Raw genomic sequence first — 25,713 nt, forward strand, 5'->3', positions numbered from 1 at the left:
TAAACCACGACTGAGTAAACTTAACTATTTTGAATTATTCCACAAAAGGGTCATTTTGAGTGAACCGAACTGAAACTAGAATATATTTTTTTTAGCGTGTAGAATTTTTTTTTTAAATTTAGTGAAGTAAAAACATCAATTTTGAAGTCCAAAAAACACAATTTTTCCGACCAATGAAATCTACTTTGAAATTCTTTGTGTAATGAATGCTTTCCATTGGTATTATTAAAAATTTGGCAACCAGCGCTGTCTGAGAGAATCTTGGCTCTGCTTTATTGAGGAATGGTAGCTCAAATCTCAAAGCTTTAGACTACAAGCAATGGTTTTCTCTGATTACCTTCAATTAAAACTCAGAATTTAATTTGATTATTTTTATTTTTCATAATTCATCAAAAAAAATATTACATAGCAAAATTCTGTCAAGCTCCCGTATGAAGGGGGAGGGAAGAATATCAGTGTGGAAGCTGATATATCTCCACTGGCAAAAGGAAGGTGATTTGACTTGCTCATATGCCATCGCGTGCGGAAGGATTTGCTATCGACGAGTACTGTCTCCAAATTTCTAATATGACATCAGCATTTAGTCGAATAGGATTTTTATTGCACAGTTCTGTTTTCTCATTGCGTCCGTCTCGTCGCAACCAACTTGGCTGCCACGGAGAGAACAAAGCAGAGAAAGGCACTGTTGCTGTACCGTCGACCAATAACAGCTGAATTGATGGATGCCCCCACCAAGGGTAGTACACCAAATTAATGATTTCGTGTGTGTGTTACTTCTACGTAAAGTTAAACGATTTACAATGATATGGAAATGCTAATATCATCTTCCAAACTTGGACGTACATGTTCATGATAGAATTAGAGGCGAAAGTATAGAATTGATAGTTCCGTTAGGATACGGCAGAATGTTTTTATAGAAGTCGATTAGAAAGCGAGCAGAGGGCAATATTTGTGATGGCACATATCACTTTTCTTCATCTGAAAACGAAAACCGTTTCACGATAATGTAATTTTCATTTTGTGGCTTAAAGTAATGAAACGATTGTGTCCCAGAGATTTGTTTTACACGAGTATAACGGTTCTTTATTTTCTTTTCCATTGCATTGCAACCTTTTTCCGAGAAAAACTCGTAATATATTTTGGAATCTACTTTAGAAACAGCCCAAGAGTAAAGTTCGTATGCAGTTGTAATATGATGGCCTTGTAAACTTGCTTTTGAAGCGTTTCGCTTTAGAACACCTCCTAAAGCGTCACAAGGCCCTTTTCCATGACAAGTGGCAAAAAAGTTCCATTCTGCTTTAAGACCGAAGTCTTTGTACATGTGGCACAATTTGAAAGCCGTCATTCTAATTTTGTATTGACTGCCTGATCTATCTGAAAAAAATGGATATTTTTCAGGTAAGGTAGCTTTTTAATGAAATTCACACAATTTGTTATAAACAGCCGAACGGCAACATGGTTATGTTTAGTAAACTCTGCGATTGCTATGAAGCTTGTAAACTTTAAATTTTGTGCTTCATCCCTATAATATATGGCAAAAGGATGGATTGTGCATTGAGCGCTTGCCCAATGAAAACCTTGTATAGCGTCAAAGATGAAAAAAGAGTAATTTTCAGAGAAGTCAGCAATTATAATGCAATCAGTTGCTTCCAAATTAATTTTAAGTTACTAAATTAATGATTTCGTGTGTTACTTCTACGTGAAGTTAAACGATTCACAATGATATGGAAATGCTAATATCATCTTCCAAACTTGGACGTACATGTTCATGATAGCATTAGAGGCGAAAGTATAGAATTGATAGATCCGTTTGGATACGGCAGTCATGAAGAATGTTTTTATAGAAGTCGATTTGAAATAACAAAAATTGCCCTCCGCTCGCTTTCAAATCGACTTCTATAAAAACATTCTTCATGACTGCCATATCCAAACGGATCTATCAATTCTATACTTTCGCCTCTAATGCTATCATGAACATGTACGTCCAAGTTTGGAAGATGATATTAGCATTTCCATATCAATTTTAAGTTGTTTTAAGTAGTTTCCTTGTTGCTATGCAATAAATTATGCGGAGATAATTCGCTTAATTTTTCTAAAAATGTTTCCACATACTCTTCTGCATCCATTCGCATTGAATTTATATGACAACGATCTGTTTGCTTCCATTGTTTGAATTCTAAGGAATCGACATTTTCAAGAAAATTCATCAGGTCATTCTCCAGTGTCTGCGTACCTGGGCAATGATCACAGGTTTTCAACCAACATTTCTCTGTAGGATTTTCACAAAGTATTTTAAAAACAAGTCATGATACGTTTTAAATGGTCATGAATAAGTTTCTTGTCCTTAAGGGTTTTAAACATTAATTTAACATTCTGATGATAAATGCATACGCAGACAGTATGCGTTCCACTTGAACCAGCTAGAATACAATTTTTTGGGCGGCTGCTGGAAAACATTGAAAATCCAATTTTAAAAGTAAAATATTGCTCTTTGAAAATTGAATAAATTTCACGAAGGTTACATAAAAGTATTATATTTTTTTTTATATTTTCAATAACGAAATCCCTTTTCTCAGGACATGCTCTGCGTATCTCGTCACTATTATAAAAGTCCCTAACTACAGTTAGAGTATCATCGCTCAAAGACAACATATTTACTCTGGTCTCCGGTGTGCTCATAAAACCTTTTTCAATCTGTAATTTCTTTGCACGTTGAGCAGTTCGTTGCGAAACACCGAATTCTTGCATCATGTTGTATGCAGTCCAGGATTTGGGAAGGGAAGTTAGAATCCTATACCGATCGTTTCTGTCAGATATTTCATCAAATTTTGCCTTCATTTGTTGAAGAATTTTCTGACCGTCTCAGGGTTTCTGGGCAACAGCTCTACCAATTGATTCAGCACTCGTTGATTCCAAAGAAAACAAAGATTCTGAAAACAAGATGGAAAAATAACTATTAGTTAGGAGCATGTTTCTTCATATAATGTAATACATATTGTATTCGATTATTCTATTTTGTTGCATGATAGGCAACTGCTCTACAAATTGAGCTACTAGGTCGGATTAGGTAAGATTATACGGAACTGATGTTTTTTTTCAATTTTCTGAATAATCGAGTACAACTAGTATAACGTAGCAAATCATGATGTCTGAATGAACAAAAAGAAGAGATTATTCTACTTACCAACACTAGGAACAACGTCAATTTCCGATGATCCAGCGGCATTGGGATCGATTATTTCGAAACCACCATTATTGATGTTTGCTGGTGCGGCGAAATTGTTTGTTGGTGCCTGATGGTCCGGCAACGGCGAGATCATCAAGTTTCGGTGGTTCAGAAACGGTGAGTTCTTGATTTTCACATTCTATATTAACTGCACTTGGAGCTGCTGGCTCGTTTCCTTTCTTGATAATGCGATAAAGTCGGCAATAGCAGGTATTACATATGTAGGAACAGCTTTTATCCAATTTTATTCTCCTTTCCGCTGCATAATCATACAGTTTAGAAGTAAGTTTCCTGTAACAATTACTCCAAACATGGCAATTTGAGCATTCGTGCTTCATTGTATTAAACGTTTCTTCAGTAAGGCAACTGGACAATTTCACTAGGGGTATACACTTAACAGCGTAGGTTGCTGTGTATCTGATTATAGAAATGTTTCACACTCAATCACAAGGGACATATTTCAAATCGCCTGTGAAACATTTCCATAAACAGATACACAGCAACCTACGCCGTTAAGTGAATCCCTCTACTGATTTTCTTGACTGACATATACTTTATCTTATAGACCACTTTAAATAGTCCCTTTGGGTATCATTTGGGTAGAGTGAACAAGGAAAAGGAGACAGATGAATCATAATCAAAAAAGAAAATACAATGAATTACCGGCATCAAAAATATTGAAAACATTTAAACAAAGCAGGTAACCTATTGTATGGATCGCTGAAAACCAATCTTTTTGAAAAACGACATATTGCTTTGCCGATTTTGGAGAATGAAGTCATCAATAACAACACCAGACTATTACGATTGAATTATTTTCAACTATTGCGATTCGTAAATTCTTCTAATAAACGAGACCAAACAAACACTCTTGAATAACATTTTCATACTTTAGATTTAATTTGAGCTATTTGAAATAGTGGAGAATAACGTTCATTCCATGTGTGTATGGGCAGAAAACTTGAAATTTTCAAAAAAATGTAACTCAAAAACGGCTCGATGAACATTTCTTATTTTTTGATATGTTATGTAAAAATATTTGAATTTTCATAAAAAATATAAAAATATATAGTCGTTGTGGTCCAACATTTAAAAAATCTTAAAAAACAAATATTTTGACCATTTAAGCAAATTTGAGTACACCAATACACCAAACCTAAAATTTTAGTAAGAACTAGAAGTAATAAGCTTTCTATCCATAAAAAAATATTGCAAATCGATCCAGTGGTTCAAAAGTTATGATTTTATAAAAATAAAAAATTTCGAAAAATAGCTATTTTTTGGTAGCCCTATATCGAACATGGTCACCCTAATAAAAAAATAAAAAAATACGTGTCTAATTATTTTCGATGAAGAACATACCAAGCAATTTTGAGCAAAATTGGACAACTTTTTTTTTCAACTCTATTCTTTTTTCCGTGGAATCGCTGTATGATGATGTTGGATCCCGTGTTAATTTCTGGTTGGTGTTGTCACCGTCGATTATGCGTTGCAGCTTTTCATCATACTCCTCGCGTTGCATTAAATCTGTCTTGTTGCTTTGGTCTTCTTTGAAAACGATTAATTCAGGGTGTTGCTTCAGGAAAACTTTGGTGGCGGATCGGTAGAAGCTGGTGGCCGGATAGCGTGACCATCTATCCATCCTAGGTTGTGCCCCTTGCTCCCAAATCATATTGTACCTGGTCCGTCCATCGTATTCGCTGCGCTCCAAGCCCTTTTGTTCCGACCGGATCCGAAGTAAGCTTCAGATCCTTCCAGCTTTTGACCTCTTCTAAAAAAAGGTTCGCAGTAGTGTTGGCGTGTTCACGGATCATTCTTCGCCGCCATTCTCCGGCACACCGTCAAAGTTGGTTCTAAGCACCCGTTTCTCAAGTACTCCTCCATGAGTATGGTCCAAGTTTCATATCCGTACAGGACTTCCATGTATTGGTTGCACTCACTGAATGAATTTTATTTGATTGTTAAAAATTGTGAATAAAAGAGCAGATTTTTTGCCAACTGTGTTGGACATCTTGGCTCCGTGGATTATAAAGAGTATCCCGCACAGATTCCCCAGGGTATTCCTCAAACAATCCGAAAGGAGTCCAGTGTGAATTCTTCTGGATTCCGGTTGGAATACTTCGATGGCTCTGAACGGAATTCTTTAGAGATTCCAATAATAATTCTTCTCGGATTTTGACGGACACGAATAGGAACATGGAACGTTTTAACCCTAGCCCAGCAGGGTAAATTGGCACAACTTGCCAATGAGGCACGCCGCATGAAGCTTGAGATCCTGGGACTGAGTGAAGTCCGTTGGCCAAACTTTGGAGAACACAGAACGCCATCGGGACAAGTTCTGCTATACTCTGGTTTACGAGGTGAACACGCTCCCCGGCACCGCGGAGTTGGCTTCCTACTAAGCGCTCAGGCACACTCTGCGCTAATGAAGTGGGAACCTATAAGTGAAAGGATAATTGTTGCCAGATTTAGAACACGGGTCCGAAACCTTACTATAATCCAATGTTATGCGCCAACCGATGCTGCCGATCTGCAAGACAAAGAGAACTTCTACAGTCAACTCAATGCCGTCGTAGATAGAATTCCGAAGGGTGATATCAAGATCTGTTTGGGCGACTTCAATGCGAAGATCGGATCCGACAACTCGAACCATCGAAGCATTATGGGACGCCATGGTCTCGGAGAAATGAGCGAAAACGGAGAGCTGTTCGCAGAATTTTGTGGTAATAACGACATGGTGATCGGGGATCGCTCTTCCCTCATCGACCGATTCACAAGGTCACGTGGGTCTCCCGTGACGGCTTTACAGAAAATCAAAACGACCACATCTGCATCAGCCGAAAATGGAAACGGAGCCTTCTTGATGTACGGAATAAACGTAGTGCCGATATCGCGTCTGATCATCACCTCCTCATCGGCGAAATACGCCTGCGCATTGCGCGGATTCGTCGGCAGGAGGAAAGAGTTGGACGACGATTCAACACACGCCGACTGGAAGATGCCACGGTGAAACGGTCCTTCGTTGAAGAACTGGAGACGCGTGCTGCAGATATTCCGGAAGGTGGCAGCGTGGAAGACCAATGGACCGCCATCAAGAATGCCTTCATCGCCACCAGCGAGAACAATCTGGGCGAACTGCGCACCCAGAGAAAACAATGGATCACCGATGAGACCTGGAGGAAGATAGAGGAGCGAAGAGAAGCCAAAGCCGCGATAGAGCGATCGAAAACCAGAGGAGCCAAAGTCTTAGCCCGTCAACGATATACGGCTCTTGAGAAGGAAGTAAAACGCTCATGTCGACGGGACAAGCGAGCGTGGGCAGACTCTCTGGCCGACGAAGGAGAGAGAGCCGCCATAACCGGGGACATTCGCCTCCTCTACGATATCTCAAGACGCTTAAGCGGGGCGAAGATGAATGCAACGATGCCTGTGAAAGACGCGAATGATCAGTTATTGACCGACCCAACTGACCAGCTGAAACGCTGGTTCGAGCACTTCGAACAACTTTTTCAAGTGCCAACCAGGCCATCACCAACTCGGCATGATCTGCCTAGGATCCGACGTATAACACGTGTCAATACCGAAGCTCCATCACTGCTAGAGATTCAAACAGCCATCCAAAGCATGAAAGCGAATAAAGCCCCAGGGGTCGACCGCATATCAGCCGAGATGCTCAAAGCTGACCCCATGACATCCGCTCAACTACTGCATCGTTTATTTCGTAATATTTGGGACATCGCAACTTTCCCGGTCGACTGGATGCAAAAGATCTTAGTGAAGGTGCAACAAAAAGGGTGACCTGACTGTATGCGATAACTGGCGAGGCATTATGTTGCTGTGTACCGTTCTTAAAGTTCTGTGCAAAATTATCCTAGCCCGGATTCAGGAGAAGATCGATGCGACTCTCCGGCGGCAGCGAGCCGGATTCCGTGCCGGAAGATCCTGTGTGGACCATATTGTCACGCTCCGCATCATTTTGGAGCAGGTCAACGAATTCCAAGAGTCCCTTTACTTGGTATTCATTGACTACGAAAAAGCCTTCGACCGTCTCAATCACGAGAATATGTGGGGCGCCCTGAGACGCAAGGGGGTTCCTGAGAAAATCATCGGCCTCATCGAAGCACAGTACGAGGCCTTTTCGTGTAGAGTGCTGCACAATGGGGTCCTGTCCGACGCTATCCGGGTCGTAGCTGGTGTGAGGCAAGGATGTATTCTATCACCGTTACTGTTCCTCATCGTAATCGATGAGATTCTGGTAGATGCGATTGACCGTGAACCAAACCGCGGGCTGTTATGGCAGCCTATAACCATGGAGCACCTGAACGACTTCGAATTGGTGGATGACGTTGCACTACTCGCGCAACGGCGCTCTGATATGCAGAGTAAGCTCAACGACCTTGCCGATCGCTCCTCCTCGGCAGGTTTAGTCATCAACGTCAACAAAACCAAATCGTTGGATGTAAACACGGTGACTCCTTCCAGTTTCACAGTAGCCGGGCAACCAGTGGAGAATGTTGAAAGCTTCCAATATCTTGGTAGCCAAATGGCGTCACCGCCGTCTGACGAAGATCGACATAGGCGCACGGATCAAGAAAGCAAGGGCTGCCTTTGCGAGTTTAAGAAATATCTGGAAAAACAGGCAGATAAGTGAACGCACCAAAATACGAATTTTCAACTCTAACGTGAAATCTGTGCTGTTATACGCTAGCGAAACACGGTGTGTATCAGTGGAGAACACTCAACGGCTGCAGGTGTTCATTAACAGATGCCTGCGGTATATAATTCGGGCCTGGTGGCCTCACAACTGGATCTCAAACAACGAGCTCCATCGTCGTTGTCACCAGAGGCCGATAACAACAGAAATTCGGGATCGGAAGTGGGGCTGGGTCGGCCACACTCTACGTAGGGGCGGAAACGAAATCTGTAAACAAGCATTAAACTGGAACCCAGCGGGACATTGCAGCAGAGGCAGACCCAGTAAAGAAATAAAAGAAGTCGACCGAAATCTAACCTGGCAACAGGTTAAAGCGATAGCCGGGCATCGCTCACGATGGAGATCTTTCAAGTCGGCCCTTTGCACCACCGGAGGTGTACAGGATCCATAAGTAAGTAATTTTGATGGGAATTCTTCTCGGATTCTGAGGAGAATCTTTTTCGAATGCTGAAGGGAATTGTGGAGATTATCATGCTGCTAGGCAAGCGGAAGTCTGCTGATAAACTGTCACTCCAGCCCGTGATGCAACCATGTCTTTGACTGCTGGCGAAGTACCACGATTGCTTTGATTGATATTTTGGTCGCTGTTGTTCATATCAAGCTTATTTATCTTGTCTTCCACTCATTTCATTATGATAGAATGCACATAGAAGATAACTATTTTGGCTTTAAACTTTTTCAGTAATTCATTATGCTATATGTTGAAAATTGATATCACTGTTTACTAAATATTCAAATCCTAGGGGAAAAGTCCAACCCATTTGAAATACATGGGACCCAGAATCGTGAGGATTTTTTTTACGAGGTGCAAGTCTACCGTTTGGTAGAGTCGTCATAAACTTATTTAAATAATAACAATCAGTGCTCAAGCAATGAAAAACTATGTACTTTACAAAACATGCCATGAGACATTGTTTTTTTTTTGTGTTGCAATGTTTTTGTAATGGTAACCAGATGAGTTGTCGAATTCCACCGTAACGCAAAAAGACTGTGCAAAAACCGCTTGCATGAAAACGGTATTTAAAAAAAAAATTCTCAAAATGTCTCAAAAGTTTGCCCAAGTGTTTTTTCATAACCTGAAAATACATAGGTGGAAGATAGATGGAAGTCGTTTTCCGATTAATGTCCGCCCAAATCTCCATAGTGCGGTGGGGTCATGACGTTCGGCTCCCCGACTAACCAGGGCACCGTCTATGCTCTGTTCGTCCGGTACCATCCTCAGACGCTAAGGTCGGTCCATCGTTTCCCATTGGGATATGGCGTTCAGTCGGAAGACAGTGTGAGTTGTTCTTGACACGTTTGAGGAAACAGGATGGTGGGTGTTGGCGTATGTATTGAATACGTGGTTGAGTTTGGTGGAAGAACCGCTTCTTGTTGACCATATGCTGGGATAAAAAAAACAGTAGCACAGTCTTCGACCAAAGGTCGTACAGACTGAACATTTAACACCTAGCATGAGAAAACGGACAAATGACACAACACCAACCAGTGGAACAGTGTAGAATTTTTAGATCCAATCGAACCCACACTCCGTAGCACATGTCGTGCGTTTATACAATTGGCGTCGCTAACCGCACGGCCACGAAGCCCACTTTAAGGCATTAGGGGCTATTTGCATCGGGTGAAGTGTTCGTAAGACTTCGTTTGGAAACTGTTAAGCCAACTCCAACAATAGACGATAGATGTGGTGTGTTTGGCTAAAATTAGGTCTCTGTTGGATGTCTTTGGTTGCGGAGAATAGAAAACGTCCTGACCTGGGGAGATCTTAGACGTGTTGGCGCTTTCATTTTGCGGGATCTGGGGAGCGACGAAAGTTTCACTGCTGGCTGCCATCCGGCTGGCTAGGCAGTGACTTAGACGGTTGAACGCTAGAGGGAAAAGAACTTGTTTGAAGTAAGTCGCAGTTCTAGGGGAAACAGCTCTGCTGTCCTGTTGCCTATTGATAAGTTCGTTCTCGATCCTTAGGATTTGAACTTGGAGACGGTGAAAGCAGAGTGAAAACATCTTCTGTAACGTGTGTGGGCTGATTCGGTAGACTTTCGGGGACTTATCTCTTTTGCGTAACCTCGGTCATTGCCATATTCTCATGTGGGAGGATTTTCTGGCCTGCAGGTAAGGCAACTGTACTTGACTTTGGATCCTCTGGACGTCGTCCTCAACTCTGTAGCTAGAGCAGGTTTGGTTGGAGGAAGTTAAGAGGTCACACCTCTGATTATCATTAATCGGGGGTTCCCGATGCACTTGGTGGCTTCACAGCGTGCTTTGGTGTGGTCAAAAGACAAATAACCACAACACTGCATCGGAGACGCCTCACTTCTTGTTCTCACTGTCGGAGACATAGGTGGGGCACCACACGATGCAATCACACTATTGTTCTCATAGGCTATTGTTCTTGCGCCAAGTGGTGCCCTACCAAATAACAATAGCTGGCGCCGCTAGTGCTTGTTCCTCATCACTCTCTTCTTAATTCGCACATTTCATTTCCTAATTCTCACTTCTCAATTTTCAATATTCACTTCACACATTTAACATTCACTTTTGTTCGGCCAAACTTCATTTACGGTCGTATGATCCGCTCGTTCTAGCGACATTTCGGAACGTATGATTCGATCGGCCAAATGTGACATTTGACAAATGACATTTTCGGCCTAATGGCTCTTTCTGCCAAACGTCCGTTTCGGCCAAAACGGTACTTTAAACCCAATGACCTTTTAGTCTAAACGATTTTTCCGGCAAAATGACCTTTTCGGACAAACGACCCTTTTTCCAAACGACCATTTCTGCTGAACGAAAATGTGGCCAAATGAGTTTGGGCTAAATGACCCATTATCCACATAGTCAGACAAACATTCAAAACAATTTGTCGAGCAGAGTAGATTGGTATATAATACTAAGGATCTTCCGGGCTTCTTTCAAAACTTGTTTGGAGTGAGCATGTAGCTTTTTCTTAACACCTTGGTTTACGTAGAAAAGCATCAAACCAGAACGAACCAGAACGAAAAGAAATCTGCAACAATCAACTACAAATGTTATCCTTGTAATAATCACATTCTGTTTTGCACGTTTATTTTCCGTTAGATTAATATTTTATCTATCTGATTAAAATATGCGGAACCAATATCTGACTCTACGAAGCTTATGTTTAGAATTCCAGAAAACAGCTGAACTACAACAGTTTATGAGCTTCGGAACAATGTAAAACAAATAGCCATCCCCTGGACATTACCCAATGCGATAATTGATGATGAACGTGGTGAATATTCATGTATCGGTGGGTTTTGAAGGTGGGTGTACCCGTGTGTAGGCATTTACGAGCTAGTAAAGCTTGGGCCAAACAACGGCCAATCCATTATTCAAACACCGCGTGAACCACGATAGTACCCGCAGCATCCACAGTTCCTAACGAGCCCTAATTATGCGTTTGTTCGAGGTATCTGTTTTCAAAGGTGTTTGCAATATTGTTTTCCTCCAAATCAGAATTTCAAATTCGAAGGTATGTTTTTGTGTTCAGGTGAAAAAAGGTCAAATAAAAAGCCATCCTTCCAACAGGTGGCAAAGGGGTTGCTCTCAGCTGAATGCCATCAGGGATACCATTTCCCACATCCCTTGTTAAATTCATAATGATCCCGACCCAGTGCTGATTCCGTTTTTTTACTTCTACTTCACCGTCCACGATGATAAAAAAACGGTAATCATGATGTTTGGTTTTCACTCAAAGCGGCGTCACAACCCGGCACTTAAGCAACCAGGGAGACAACTCCACCCACAAGGGAACGGAAATAACTCGTTCTTCGCCAATGGTGTAACAAGGGGAATTACGCCACTTGATATTTGTTTCGACTGCATTCACGACTATTTAAGAACTTGGTTCTGAATTAGTTCGGAAACGCTTGGAACATTACTTCACCTATTGTCTCCCTATCTACACCAATGTCCTTCGTGTTCCGCAATCTACGTGCCCACGATCCAAGTCCGTGTGTCTACCTTTTATGCTAATGGAACAGCAAAAAATCCACGGGCAACATGTGTTTCCCCGAAACGGCGCATTGCCAAACGGTTACTCGTTGGATTTCAATTGGCTGCCATGTCCGTGGTGTCCTCGTTCGCTTTTTCCCATCGTAAAAATTCAGGGCACAGACTGTGATTATAACGGCATTATCATTACTTGACGACAATGTACCATTGACGGAACGGGTAAGGACCCGTTCGGGTCGTCTTCCCGCGCCGTTGCACTGACTGTGACTTTTAAAATGTCGTTCAGCTACCGACATAAATATAATGGAAAACGGTAATAGAAATCGCACGCAACCCCGACAACGACGACGACGATGGCGATACAAGCCCACTGAATCCCACCACGTTTCATCGTCGCACGGTTGGTTGGTTGGTTCGGGGCGGGAAACTCCCACAGCGACTGCGGGTGGGGAATGCCAAAGGCGAGGGTTGGGTGAGCAGGGTAACAAATGAAAACAAATTAAATAATTGAGACGATAATGAGCGATAACGAGCGTTAAATGCCAGTGGCTTGAGGTGGAATGCTCACCCTTTTCGGGAGCAGTGTGGAGTAAAGGTCCGGTGGCAGTGAGTGAATAATTGAAATGTGGGCGTAACTAGGTGGGAAATTCCGTGACAGAGATATTTCCATCAATTGATTGTTTCACGGTTTGTCATGTTGACAAAGTTGATGACTTTTGTGTGCCGGCAAAATCGGTTTGCCTTCATTGTGGGTAAATGTTTAGCTTAGCTTTATTTCAATACTTGATTTTATGAATTTTCAGTGTTGCTAGGTACCGAAGATGGATGTTTTGAACTGATGTCTATAATAGGCTCTTCTGTAAGATTTAGTTTACATAAAGATTTAGCATACCATCATCGGGGGTGACTATGGGTCAAATCGGGTTGAGAATGGGTCACTGTTTCAACTACTTAGTATTCAAGGAAAGAGAACTAAATTATAAGAAACCTTTTTGAACGTCCTGAATGTCGGTGAAAGCGATGACACATTCTCACCCTCTAGACCCATTGTCACCCCTGATGACACTAAAAATTTTATAAGATTTAAGGGCCTTAGGAACGATCACTTGTAATAAAAACTTTGATGTAGATTCTCTCTTCATTGGCATTACATCCCCCACTGTGACATTGCCGCCTCGCAGCTTAGTGTTCATTAAGCACTTCTACAGTTATTAACTGCGAGGTTTCTAAGCCAAGTTACCATTTCTGCATTCGTATATCATGAGTAGAGATGGGCAAAACGGATCACTTTGATCAACTGATCAGATCTGGATCATTCATTCTAAGGATCCGGGTCTTTCAACCGGATCGGATCCCTAGAACAAAATGCAAGGAGAATGCGAAATAATGAAGCGTTAGTCATTCAGGCTCACACTTTTGAACCGTATTGAAAATATCTTCACCCTTCTAAATCTAAATCCAATTGAAATTTATTTCCATATCCAATCTGAATCCAATTTGAAAATACTATCTTATTCCAAACCAAATCCAATTCAATCTAGATATAATCCAAATGAAATCCAAATTCAATCCAAAACTAATCGAAATTCAAATCCAATTCAAATTAATTTCAAATCTTAACAAATTCTATCCTTCTTCTGCGCTTGAAGTATAATAAACGACAGCAAAACGTATAGGGGGTCGTTCACAAATAACAATGGAGTCTAAAATTTTGTGGCAGTACAATAGTACATTCATATAGGGCGAAGTGTTCCCAAACCGACCCCCCGATCTATCTCATAGATGGCATTGTCGGCGAATATGCCTGTAATGTCAACCGAATATTGCCGCAGCACTACTATTTTGGACGTAGGCAGCCATCTTCCAAGGTTGTTTTTTGTAGTTTCCCAGCCCTATTGTGTTTTGACTACTCCACATTGTGTTTCAATTGATTTTTTGCCTGCAGGAGATATCGGTGAAATATTTTAGCGTGTATTGAGAAATTGAGCGATAAGTTATCCTTATTGCTTATGGCCTTAGCTATGTTGCACGCTACTTAGTTTAGGTTGAATGATGTGGTATTGTTGAATGGCGCATCGTTTTGCGAAAAAAGTCGGAGCGGTCCTAAACCGATCCCTTATTTTTAGGATGCTGGGTCATTAGGCCGAAGGCCGTTAGGCCGAAGGCCATTAGGCCGAATGGTCATTAGGCCGAACGGTCATTAGGCCGAATGGCCATTAGGCCGAATGAGAACTGGGGAGTGAGAAGTGAGTAGTGCGCAATGAGGAAGAAGTAGAAAGGAAGAAGGAAAAGGAGGAAGAAGTAAGAAGGAAGAAGGAAGAAGGAAGAAGGAAGAAGGAAGAAGGAAGAAGGAAGAAGGAAGAAGGAAGAAGGAAGAAGGAAGAAGGAAGAAGCAAGAAGCAAGAAGCAAGAAGGAAGAAGGAAGAAGGAAGAAGGAAGAAGCAAGAAGCAAGAAGGAAGAAGGAAGAAGGAAAAAGAAAGAAGGAAGAAGGAAGAAGAGAGAAGAAAGGAGAAAGAAGGATGAAGGATGAAGGAAGAAGGAAGAAGGAAGGAGGAAGAAGGAAGAAGTAAGAAGGAAAAAGGAAGAAGGAAGAAGGAAGAAGGAAAAAGAAAGAAGAAAGAAGAAAGAAGAGAGAAGAAAGAAAGAAGAAGGAAGAAGGAAGAAGGAAGAAGAGAGAAGAAAGAAGAAAGAAGGAAGAAGGAAGAAGGAAGAAGGAAGAAAGAAGAAGGAAGAAGCAAGAAGGAAGAAGGAAGAAGGAAGAAGGAAGAAGGAAGAAGGAAGAAGAAAGAAGGAAGAAGGAAGAAGAAAGAAGGAAGAAGTAGGAAGGAAGAAGGAAGAAGGAAAAAGTAAGAATGAAGAAGGAAGAAGGAAGAAGGAAGAAGGAAGAAGGAAAAAGAAAGAAGGAAGAAGAAAGAAGAAAAATAAAAAAAGGAAGAAAGAACAAGGAAGAAGGAAGGAAGGAGGAAGAAGGAATAAGGAAGGAAGGAGGAAGAAGGAAGAAGGAAGAAGGAAGAAGGAAGAAGGAAGAAGGAAGAAGGAAGAAGGAAGAAGGAAGAAGGAAGAAGGAAGAAGGAAGAAGGAAGAAGGAAGACGGAAGAAGGAAGAAGGAAGAAGGAAGAAGGAAGAAGGAAGAAGGAAGAAGGAAGAAGGAAGAAGGAAGAAGGAAGAAGGAAGAAGGAAGAAGGAAGAAGGAAGAAGGAAGAAGGAAGAAGGAAGGAGGAAGAAGGAAGAAGAAAGAAGAAAGAAGAGAGAAGAAAGAAGAGAGAAGAAAGAAGAAAGAAGAGAGAAAAAAGAAGAAAGAAGAGAGAAAAAAGAAGAAAGAAGAAAGAAGAAAGAAGGAAGAAGAAAGAAGGAAGAAGGAAGAAGGAAGAAGAAAGAAGGAAGAAGGAAGAAGGAAGAAGGAAGAAAGAAGAAGGAAGAAGCAAGAAGGAAGAAGGAAGAAGGAAGAAGAAAGAAGGAAGAAGTAGAAAGGAAGAAGGAAGAAGTAGAAAGGAAGAAGGAAAAAGTAAGAATGAAGAAGGAAGAAGGAAGAAGGAAGAAGGAAGAAGGAAGAAGTAAGAAAGAAGAAGGAAGAAGAAAGAAGGAAGAAGGAAGAAGAAAGAAAGAAGAAAAAAGGAAGAAAACGGAAGGAAGAGGAAAGAATAAATAAGAAGGAAGAAGGAAGAAAACGGTAGGAAGAAAAAAGAATAAAAAAGAAGGAGGAAGAAAGAAGGTAGAAGGAAGAGGGAAGAAGAAAGAAGGATGAAGAAAGAAGGAGAAAAGAAGAAGGAAGAAGGAAAAAGTAAGAAGGAAAAAGGAAGAAGGAAGAAGGAAGGAAGAAGAAAGAAAAGGGAAGATTCAAGATGGGAGAAGGAAGAAGGGGTGAGGTGAAGAAAGAACTTCTCATTTTTCACTTCTTGCTTCTTTTTGCTAATTCGGCCTAATGGCCATTCGGCCTAATGGCCATTCGGCCTAATGACCGTTCGGCCTAATGACCTTCGGCCAAATGGCCTTCGGCCTAATGGCCAGACGCCATTTTTAGACCTTTGCGCCGATTGAAAATTCACTGGCGGTGGCGTGATAGATTATTTTCAGCCAGTGGCGGCGGCGTGGCGGCGTCACGCCGTTCATGATCGGCATTTCAAACGTAAAAAATTTTCAGGATTTTTTCTGAAGCTTCTCAACGTGTTCCTCAGGAATTTTTTTTTTCATCGAGTTCGATGGGAAGCTCATTAAGAAATTTCTCTGAAAATTTTTCCATTTTTTCGAAGTTCGTCCGAAGTTCCTTCAGGATTTCATCCGGAAGTTCCTCCAGGATTTCGTCCAGGAATTCCTCCAGGATTTCGTCTAGAAGTTCCTTTAGGATATCGTCCGAAAATTCTTCCGAAAGTTCATCCAAAAAACCTTCCGGTAGTTCCTAAAGGATTTTGTCTGAATGTTCCTCCAGGACTTCGCCCGGAAGTATCTCCAGGATTCCGTCTGGATAGTCCCTAAAGATTTCGATGGAAGTTCTTCCAGGATTTCTTCCGAAAGTTTCTCCAGGATTTCGTCCGAAAGTTCCTTCAGGTTTTCTCCGAAAGTTCATCCAGGATTTCGTCTGGAAAATCATCCAGGATGTCGTCCAAAAGTTTCTCCAAGATTTTCTTCAGGATTTCGTCCGAAAGTTTCTCCATGTTTTCATTCGCAAGTTCCTTTAGGATTTCATCTGGAAGTTCCTCCAGAATTTCGTCAGGAATTCCTCCGGAAGTTCCTCAAGGATTTCATAAGGAAGTTCCTCCACGATTTCGTCCAGAACTTCTATCAGGATTTCGCCCGAAAGTTCCGCCAGGACTTCGCCTGGAAGTTCCTCCAGGAATTTCTCCGGAAGTTCATCCAGGAGTTCCTCCGGAAGTTCCTCTAGAATTTTGTCCGGAAGTTCTTCTAGGATTTCGTCCGGAAGAACCTCCAGAATTTCACCAGGAAATTCCTACAGAATTTCGTACAGAAGTTCCTCCAGAAATTTATCAGGAAGTTCCTCCAGGATTTCGTTCGGAAGTTCTTCAAGGATTTCTTCCGGAAGTTCCTACAGGATTTCGTCCGGATGTCTCTCCAGAAATTTCAGCAGAAGTTCCTCTAAGTATTCTTCCTATCAAATTTCCATAAAAATGTCTTCTTTGAAGATTTTTTTCGGAAGATTCTCCAGAAATTCATTGTTCAGGGAGTTCATCCGAAAGCCCCTCAGATAATTCCTCCGTGGATTCCTGCAGGAACTCATCCAGAATTTCTTGAAGTTTTTCCTCCAAAATCCTTTTAAAAATTTTTCTGGAGTTCAGATAATTCAGAGGAGCTTTCACAAAATTTTCGCGTAAACTCCTCCAAAAATTTTGATTTTGTACGGATATTCCTCCAGAATGTCTACAAGTTTTTCCTCAGGGAATTTTCTGAAATTCTCCTTGGAGTTCCTCCAGGAACTTCTCCAAGAATTCTTCCAAAATTACTTCGAGAACTCTCTTTCGAATCTCATATAGAATTTCTAACGCAACACCCAACCGGGGTGGAAGTTGTTTTAAGTATACTTATGAAAATTCAATTGCGATTTCCTCCAGAAATTATTCCGAAAATCCCTCCATGAGTTTCCCAAAACATTCCTCCAAGAAGCCCCAGTTAAATAGTTTTGGAATGCTTCAGTAATTTCTTTAGAAAATCCTCTGGAAATTATATATTTGAAGTTCTCCCGAATCGTTTACAGAAATTCTGAAAGTCCGTAGTTTTTTTTCCGGGTCCTTCCACCAAAATTTCTGCCCTGGGAATTATTCCACAAATACTCCTGCCTTCTCTTGCTCGAGTTCTTTCCAGGAGTTTCCGTGGTATTTACTTCAAGAGTACTTCTATAAATTTACCTATAGGTTTTCCAATAAATTGCTTCGGAAATTTGTTTTGAACTTCCGCCAAAAACTCATAACTAAGTTACTATTTCTGCATTCGCATATCGCGACGATACTGATACACGATGATATTCCATGCGCAAGAAAGTCGAGAAGATGTTGCTAACTGTGAATGCAAACTAGACACCTTCAATATGGTGTCGCCTTGTGGCCGCACATCTTAGCGCTGGACTAAGCAAGATCTGTATCACAAAAACTTTAAAAATGATGGTAAACCAACCAATGTTTTATCTTCGGCCAGAATGAAGGTATCTCGTTTTTAGTTCGCTCAAAATCGATGACAAACATTGTAGCGTGTTTCCATTGACCAGAATGTAGCTATTTTATATAAAGCTACACATGCGACGTTCGTCATTACACTGGATAATTCGGTTTTCATAGACCAGAATCAAACTATTTCGGTTGAAGCTAAACATGCGATTTGCGTCATTACGCTGGTTGACCCGTAGGTCTGAACTACAAAGAGTTCCTGGATGGCCCCTAAATCTTGGAAATGATGACCTCAGAATAAAATGACCTCAGAAACCTCAGCATGTTTACATGTACCAGAATAAGGCTATTCCGCTTGAAGTTTAATATATGAAGTTCATCTTTACGCTATAGTAGGTCTATACTCAACGAGTTTCGCACCACCACGGAAACGTTTCTTGCCTTCGAAATCCTCCAGATTCCAAAATTGATTCCATTTGCTTGATTACTTCTCGAGTAATGCAAAACATTCTCAAGTAACATTTTATGTTTTAAAACGCTTTTGAAGACCAAAATGTACTCTTCACGAGTGTTCTAAAACCAGCATAAAACCAAAATGTTACTAGGGATTATGTTCCATTTGTAAAGGAACCCCCACCCATCCAGAAGGGGAGGAGTTTTGAACTATCCCATAAACGTTTCTTGTCTTCGAAAATCTCGACATGCCAAATTTGATTCCATTTACTTTATTAGCTCTCGAGCTATGCTGAAATTTCTGTTTCTTTTGTATGGGAGACCCTCCTTCCAGAGGGGTAGGGGTGTCGAACCACCACAGAAACGTTTCTTGCCTGAACAAACTTTCATGAATCAAATTCGGTTCCATTTTTCTGATTCATACGCGAGTTTTGAAAAAAAAACTGATTCTTTTGTATGGGAGCCCCTCCTTCCAAATATAAAAGGGGTCTCGAATTACCAAAAAAACGCTTCTTTTCTTTAAAAACTTGCACAATCCGTACGGATCTAGAGAACCACTTACTGAAGACCGTATCTCGAAATATGGTGTTAAGCCCAATAAATATGCAGTGCAAGTACTATACAGGGCGCTGGGACTTTAACGCATCTGTCCTATTTTTAGGACGCTGGGATAAGGGGCCTTTCACAAATTACGTAACGCTGTAAGGGGAGGGAGGGGGTCAAGTCGAGCGTTACGATCCATACAAAAAAATAAACCTTCCATACGATAAGTGTTACGTAGGGGAGGGTGGGGGTAATTTGTGAAAGAACCCTAATATGATTGCCAAACTGAGTGCTTCAGTGCAAGTTATGCGGATATTATACAAGCGTTGCTCCATAATATTGAGCAAACAAACATTGAAAGTTACATGAAATCTGTAACTTTTGGAATTTTGCAATTATATTCATTAGAAATATAAAAATACCTCCACATTCACATAGTATGATGGTCTTATAAATATTTAAAGGTACCAACTGATTTTAGACCTTATTTAGTTCAAATTTTCTAGAAATCTCACAGGGGAGTTTGAAGACCTTCTGAAACGCGCGAGGTATAGATCGTTATTAGAAAATAAAACTGTCCATCAAAACCAAGTACAGGGTTCGAATTCTATGGTTCTCTGCACCTCTGAACCAATTTGAAAAAAACCCTAGGATGAATTTTGAGAAAACTCAATTTGAATTTTTTTAGCTGAGAAATTTCAAAACAATTCATATATGAATCCAACTATATCATCAAAATACCTCCAAAACGTTCAAAATGGTGCTCAAGTGGCTCTTTACCAGTTTGTATTGTTTCCGTTATTACAATTATGTTATACCACTGGCATAACGTACCAAACTAACTTAAGTAAGATTTTTGAATGGCTAACTGGTATGAGTTTAGTTTAAGTATTGTTCTCCATGCTTACTCTCGAGATGCCATTCGATATGCCGAGCTCACTCTTAATTTAAGAGTCTACTCTTGAAAGTAGTACTTTTCTACGAGATTTGGTGAAAATGCAATTACAAAGAGCTGTTTCATACCATCATCCTTGAAGTCATTGCCGATGATCCGTTGCGAGAAAATCTCAGACAAATTGATCTTGTGGAAATACGTACCATCGTCAATTCTAATTTTTACGGCATCCGACGAAGATTCATTCTTTCTTGTAATGCAAGACAACTGCGCTACTTCAAACAAATCTTTAAGCTGGCGGTTCCTTACCGAACATTTACAAAATAATAAAATGTGAAGTGGACTGCTTGGAGCTTGAACATATGGTGCGTACCTTCGCAGGTTGATGTTCGCGTAATTTGTTGTGCCTAAGTGTCGAAACATGTAACATCATTTCGTACCAATATACCGATTATCTTCGACTACCTGGGGGACCAACATCCGTCTACCTCATGAGATATCAACAAATTAAGGGGGATTTAAGGTAATTAATTTCCATATAATTAATTTTACCCTGTTAATATACTTGACATTAAACTTTTGGCCATTGAGACGGAAAGTAGGCTTTGAAAATAAAACAACACAACATCTCAACATCTCAGTCACTGAGACTGAAAATTTGCACCACTGATGTAAATATTTAGTTTAAAAAAACACGCTGTATGGATTAGAAATCCTTCCACGGCTTTTGTGCTTCTGTACCTATCAACGATAAACATTTCATTTGCATTTGATTTATATTTTCTAGAAGCTTTTTCATATACCTACTAAGGTGCTCAAGTGTACGGATTTCGATGCCCCACGGTATACAACCTCTCCGGAGGAAGTTTCACCCCAGTTCAGCACCTAAAGGATCTTGGCGTAACCCTAGACAGTGGACAGTGGCCCATTCAATGCCAGTTGGATAGCCCGATTAGAAACTATTCAAAAAAAGTTCGAGCGATATGCACTCCGGGTCCTCAGGTGGCGCAACCCGATGAAGCTGCCACCGTACGCGGAGCGTTGTCCTCTTCTGCAAATAGAACTACTTGAGGTTAGGCAGTCAATTGCTCAGGCTGATTTTGCCCTGCTCTGCTAGCTCAGCTCAATTTGTACGCTCCTGAGTCCTGAGAGGCCACTCCGTCAACGCGATTTTTTGTATCTCACTGAACCCACGAAGCACAGACTATGATCTGCACGAGCCCATTTGTTCAATTATCTACCAACCAAACACGTTTTTCGACCTATTTAATTTTAATGTTTCTTCGGACGTGTTTCGTCAACTGGTGCCTCAATCTCTTTCGTACCGCTGCGCTGATCGTTGCTAGGGCACAATCCGGATCGATTTGGTTTCTGCAATTCAAATGTGACTAATTTCGGTTAAATTTGGGTTACAGAAACCTTTAGTACATGCCCAAGTAACATTTTAAGTTTTATAACGCTCTTGAAGACCATAATGTGGTCTACAAGAGTGTTATAAAACCAGTATAAAACCAAAATGTTACTAGGGTGTGCGCTGCTGAACATTTGCAAAAATAATGTTTTTTAAATAGCTGCGGAATGCAATGGCTGAATGAGCCAATTTCTAATAGCAAAAGATCAGCCGCGTTTCGCGTCGAATGCAATCTGTTTCGAGAAAATCGAATAATGCAAAGTAAAGCGTGTCTCCCATACACACCCACACATACAGACATCACTTCAAAACGGATACTTGAAATATATTTCCATTGCCTGTAAAAGATGGTTTTTGTTATTGTTATCGATCGATAGTGGTTGTGATGAATTATATTCAGTAAAACAATTAAAAGAATAAACTAAATACTCTTAAAAAATATTGAATCATTGTTAAAAATCAGACCCATTGCAACTGTTTTCTACTAGCTTAAATCTATTTCAGAATTTCGTCCCGAATCGTCTAGCCACCGGGTATCGATTCTTCGTTCACCCCCGGTCGTCGAGTTGGCAATCGGCAAAACTATTGCAAAATTCCACGATGGCACTTATGTGCCGGAATTTATCCTTTCTCGGTCACTTTGAGACATTAATGTCGGCCATGGGAGAAAATATTCAATTTGCAGGCCAGCGAGCGCCACGGTCACGGCTAGAGCAAACAGCATCGCCCACTCGTCGGCGCTTCGCCGTCTCCGTCTCGGTGATGTGCGTTCCCGGGGAGGCTTCCGGGTGGGTGGCCCATCCGATTTGGTTTGGGTATGCAAACGGAGGTCCGAAAGAGTAGAATCTAGGCAGCTAGTATAGGAAGAAATGTGATGGGGTGATGGAACAGAGGGGGGCGGAAAAAATAATAACAAATTCTCCGTTGGTTGAAAGTCGCTGGGAGTCTGCCTTCCGCCGTCACTTCCACCGTTATCGGGTTGGTGGCTTACTTGTACTCCGGGGGTGGTCACTTTTGTTGTTCTCTCTATCTTCCATCTATTGGTGAGAGCTGTGGGTGGAAATACTCTTTTTTGACAGAGTGTAGGACGACAAGGTGGAAAACATCGCAAAAGAAGATTCTATATGGAGTTTAGGAACGGAGTAGCTAACAATGCAAGCAATAATTGTTTATATGACAAAGGTTGTTGTTTTTTCAACTATGACAACCATTCCCAATGAGTTAGCTTTAATGCTTTATTCAAGTAAGGGAATTAAACAGAATAGCCGAAGAACTTACTTGTTTGAAATGCACAAAATACATATAGGTAAATTAATGCAAGAATTTATATCGAGATTGCATTACAACTTGCAACACAGCAAGGAAACATTTTCTTCACAATATCGTAATAGAAATCAGAAATCAGAAATCAGAAATCAGAAATCAGAAATCAGAAATCAGAAATCAGAAATCAGAAATCAGAAATCAGAATTCAAAAATCAGAAATCAGAAATCAGAAATCTGAAATCAGAAACCAGAAATCAGAAATTAGAAATCAGAAATCAGAAATCAGAATTCAGAATTCAGAAATCAGAAATCAGAAATCAGAAATCAGAAATCAGAAATCAGAAATCAGAAATCAGAAATCAGAAATAATAAAAAAGAAATAAGAAATAAGAAATCAGAAATCAGAAATCAGAAATCAGAAATCAGAAATCAGAAATCAGAAATCAGAAATCAGAAATCAGAAATCAGAAATCAGAAATCAGAAATCAGAAATCAGAAATCAGAAATCAGAAATCAGAAATCTGAAATCTGAAATCTGAAATCTGAAATCTGAAATCTGAAATCTGAAATCTGAAATCTGAAATCTGAAATCTGAAATCTGAAATCTGAAATCTGAAATCTGAAATCTGAAATCTGAAATCTGAAATCTGAAATCTGAAATCTGAAATCTGAAATCTGAAATCTGAAATCTGAAATCTGAAATCTGAAATCTGAAATCAGAAATCAGAAATCAGAAATCAGAAATCAGAAATCAGACAAAAAATCAAAATAATCAGAGAAATCAGAATAAAAAATATCATAAAAAATATCAAAAAAAATAAGAGAAATCAGAAAAATCAGAAAAAATAAAAAAAATAGAAAAAATAGAAAAATTAGAAAAAATAGAAAAATCAGAAAAATCAGAAATCAGAAAAATCAGAAATCAGAAAAATCAGAAAAATCAGAAAAATCAAAAAAATAAAAAAAATCAAAAAAATCAAAAAAATCAGAAAAATCAGAAAATTCTGAAAAATCAGAAAAATCAGAAAAATCAAAAAAATCAGCAAAATCAAAAAAATCAAAAAAATCAGAAAAATCAGAAAAATCAGAAAAATCAGAAAAATCTGAAAAATCAGAAAAATTAGAACTATCAGAAAAATCAAAAAAATTAGAACTATCAAAAAAATCAGAAAAATCAGAAAAATCAGAAAAATCAGAAAAATCAGAAAAATCAGAAAAATCAGAAAAATCAGAAAAATCAGAAAAATCAGAAAAATCAGAAAAATCTGAAAAATCAGAAAAATCAGAAAAATCAGAAAAATCAGAAAAATCAGAAATGTCAGAAAAATCGGGAAAATCAGAAGAATCAGAAAAATCGAAAAAATCAAAAAAATCAGCAAAATCAGAAAAATCAGAAATATCAGAAAAATCAGAAAAATCAGAACTATCAGAAAAATCAGGAAAATCAGAGAAATCAGAAAAATCAGAAAAATCAGAAAAATCAGAAAAATCAGAAAAATAAAAAAAATCAGAAAAATCAGAAAAATCTGAAAAATCAGAAAAATCAGAAAAATCAGAAAAATCTGAAAAATCAGAAAAATCAGAAAAATCAGAAAAATCAGAAAAATCAGAAAAATCAGAAAAATCAGAAAAATCAGAAAAATCAGAAAAATCAGAAAAATCAGAAAAATCAGAAAAATCAGAAAAATCAGAAAAATCAGAAAAATCAGAAAAATCAGAAAAATCAGAAAAATCAAAAAAATCAGAAAAATCAAAAAAATCAAAAAAATCAAAAAAATTTAAAAAAAAATCAGAAAAATCAGAAAAATCTGAAAAATCAGAAAAATCAGAAAAATCAGAAAAATCAGAAAAATCAGAAAAATCAGAAAAATCAGAAAAATTAGAAAAATCAGAAAAATCAGAAAAATTAGAAAAAATCAAAAAAAATTAGAAAAATTATAAAAATCAGAAAAATCAGAAAAATTAGAAAAATCAGAAAAATCAGAAAAATCAGAAGAATCAGAGGAATCAGAAGAATCGAAAAATCAGAAAAATCAGCAAAATCTGAAAAATCAATAAAATCGAAAAAATCTGAAAAATCAAAAAAGTTATTAAAATTAGAGAAATCAGAAAAATTAAAAAAATCAGAAAAATCAGAAAAGTCAGAAAAATCCAGAAATTTAAAAAAAATCAGAAAAATCAAAAAAATCAGAGCAATCAGAAAAATCAGAGAAATCAAAACAATTAGAAAAATCAGAAAAATCAGAAAAATCAGAAAAATCAGAAAAATCAGAAAAATCAGAAAAATCAGAAAAATCAGAAAAATCCGAAAAATCCGAAAATCAGACAAATCAGAAAAATCAGAAAAATCAGAAAAATCAGAAAATTCAGAAAAATCAGAAAAATCAGAAAAACAGGAAAATCAGAAAAATCAGAAAAATCAGAAAAATCAGAAAATTTGAGAAAAATCAGAAAAATGATAAAAATCGGAAAAATCCGAAAAATCCGAAAATCAAAAAAATTAGAAAAAAGAAAAATCAGAAAAATCAGAAAAATCAGAAAAGTCAAAAAAATCAGAAAAATAATAAAAATTCAAAAAACCAGAAAAATCAGAAGAATCAAAAAAATTAGAAAATCAGCAAAATAAAAAAATCTGAAAAATCAGAAGAATAAGAAAATTCAGAAGAATCAGAAAAATCAAAAAAATCGAAAAAAAACAGAAAAATCAGAAAAATCAGAAAAAATCAGAAAAATCAGAAAAATCAGAAAAATCAGAAAAATCAGAAAAATCAGAAAAATCAGAAAAATCAAAAAAATCAGAAAAATCAGAAGAATCAGAAGAATCAGAAAAATCAGAAATATTGAAAAATTTAAAAAAATTAGAAAAATTATAAAAATTATAAAAATCAGAAAAATCAGAAAAATCAGAAAAATCAGAAAAATCAGAAAAATCAGAAAAATCAAAAAAATCAGAAAAATTAAAAAAATCAGAAAAATTAAAAAAATCAAAAAAATCAAAAAAAAATCAGAAAAATCAGAAAAATCAGAAAAATCAGAAAAATCAGAAAAATCAGAAAAATCAGAAAAATCAGAAAAATCAGAAAAATCAGAAAAATCAGAAAAATCAGAAAAATCAG

Source organism: Armigeres subalbatus, chromosome 1 (assembly GCF_024139115.2).
Source record: "Armigeres subalbatus isolate Guangzhou_Male chromosome 1, GZ_Asu_2, whole genome shotgun sequence".
Classification (NCBI taxonomy): Eukaryota; Metazoa; Arthropoda; class Insecta; order Diptera; family Culicidae; genus Armigeres; species Armigeres subalbatus.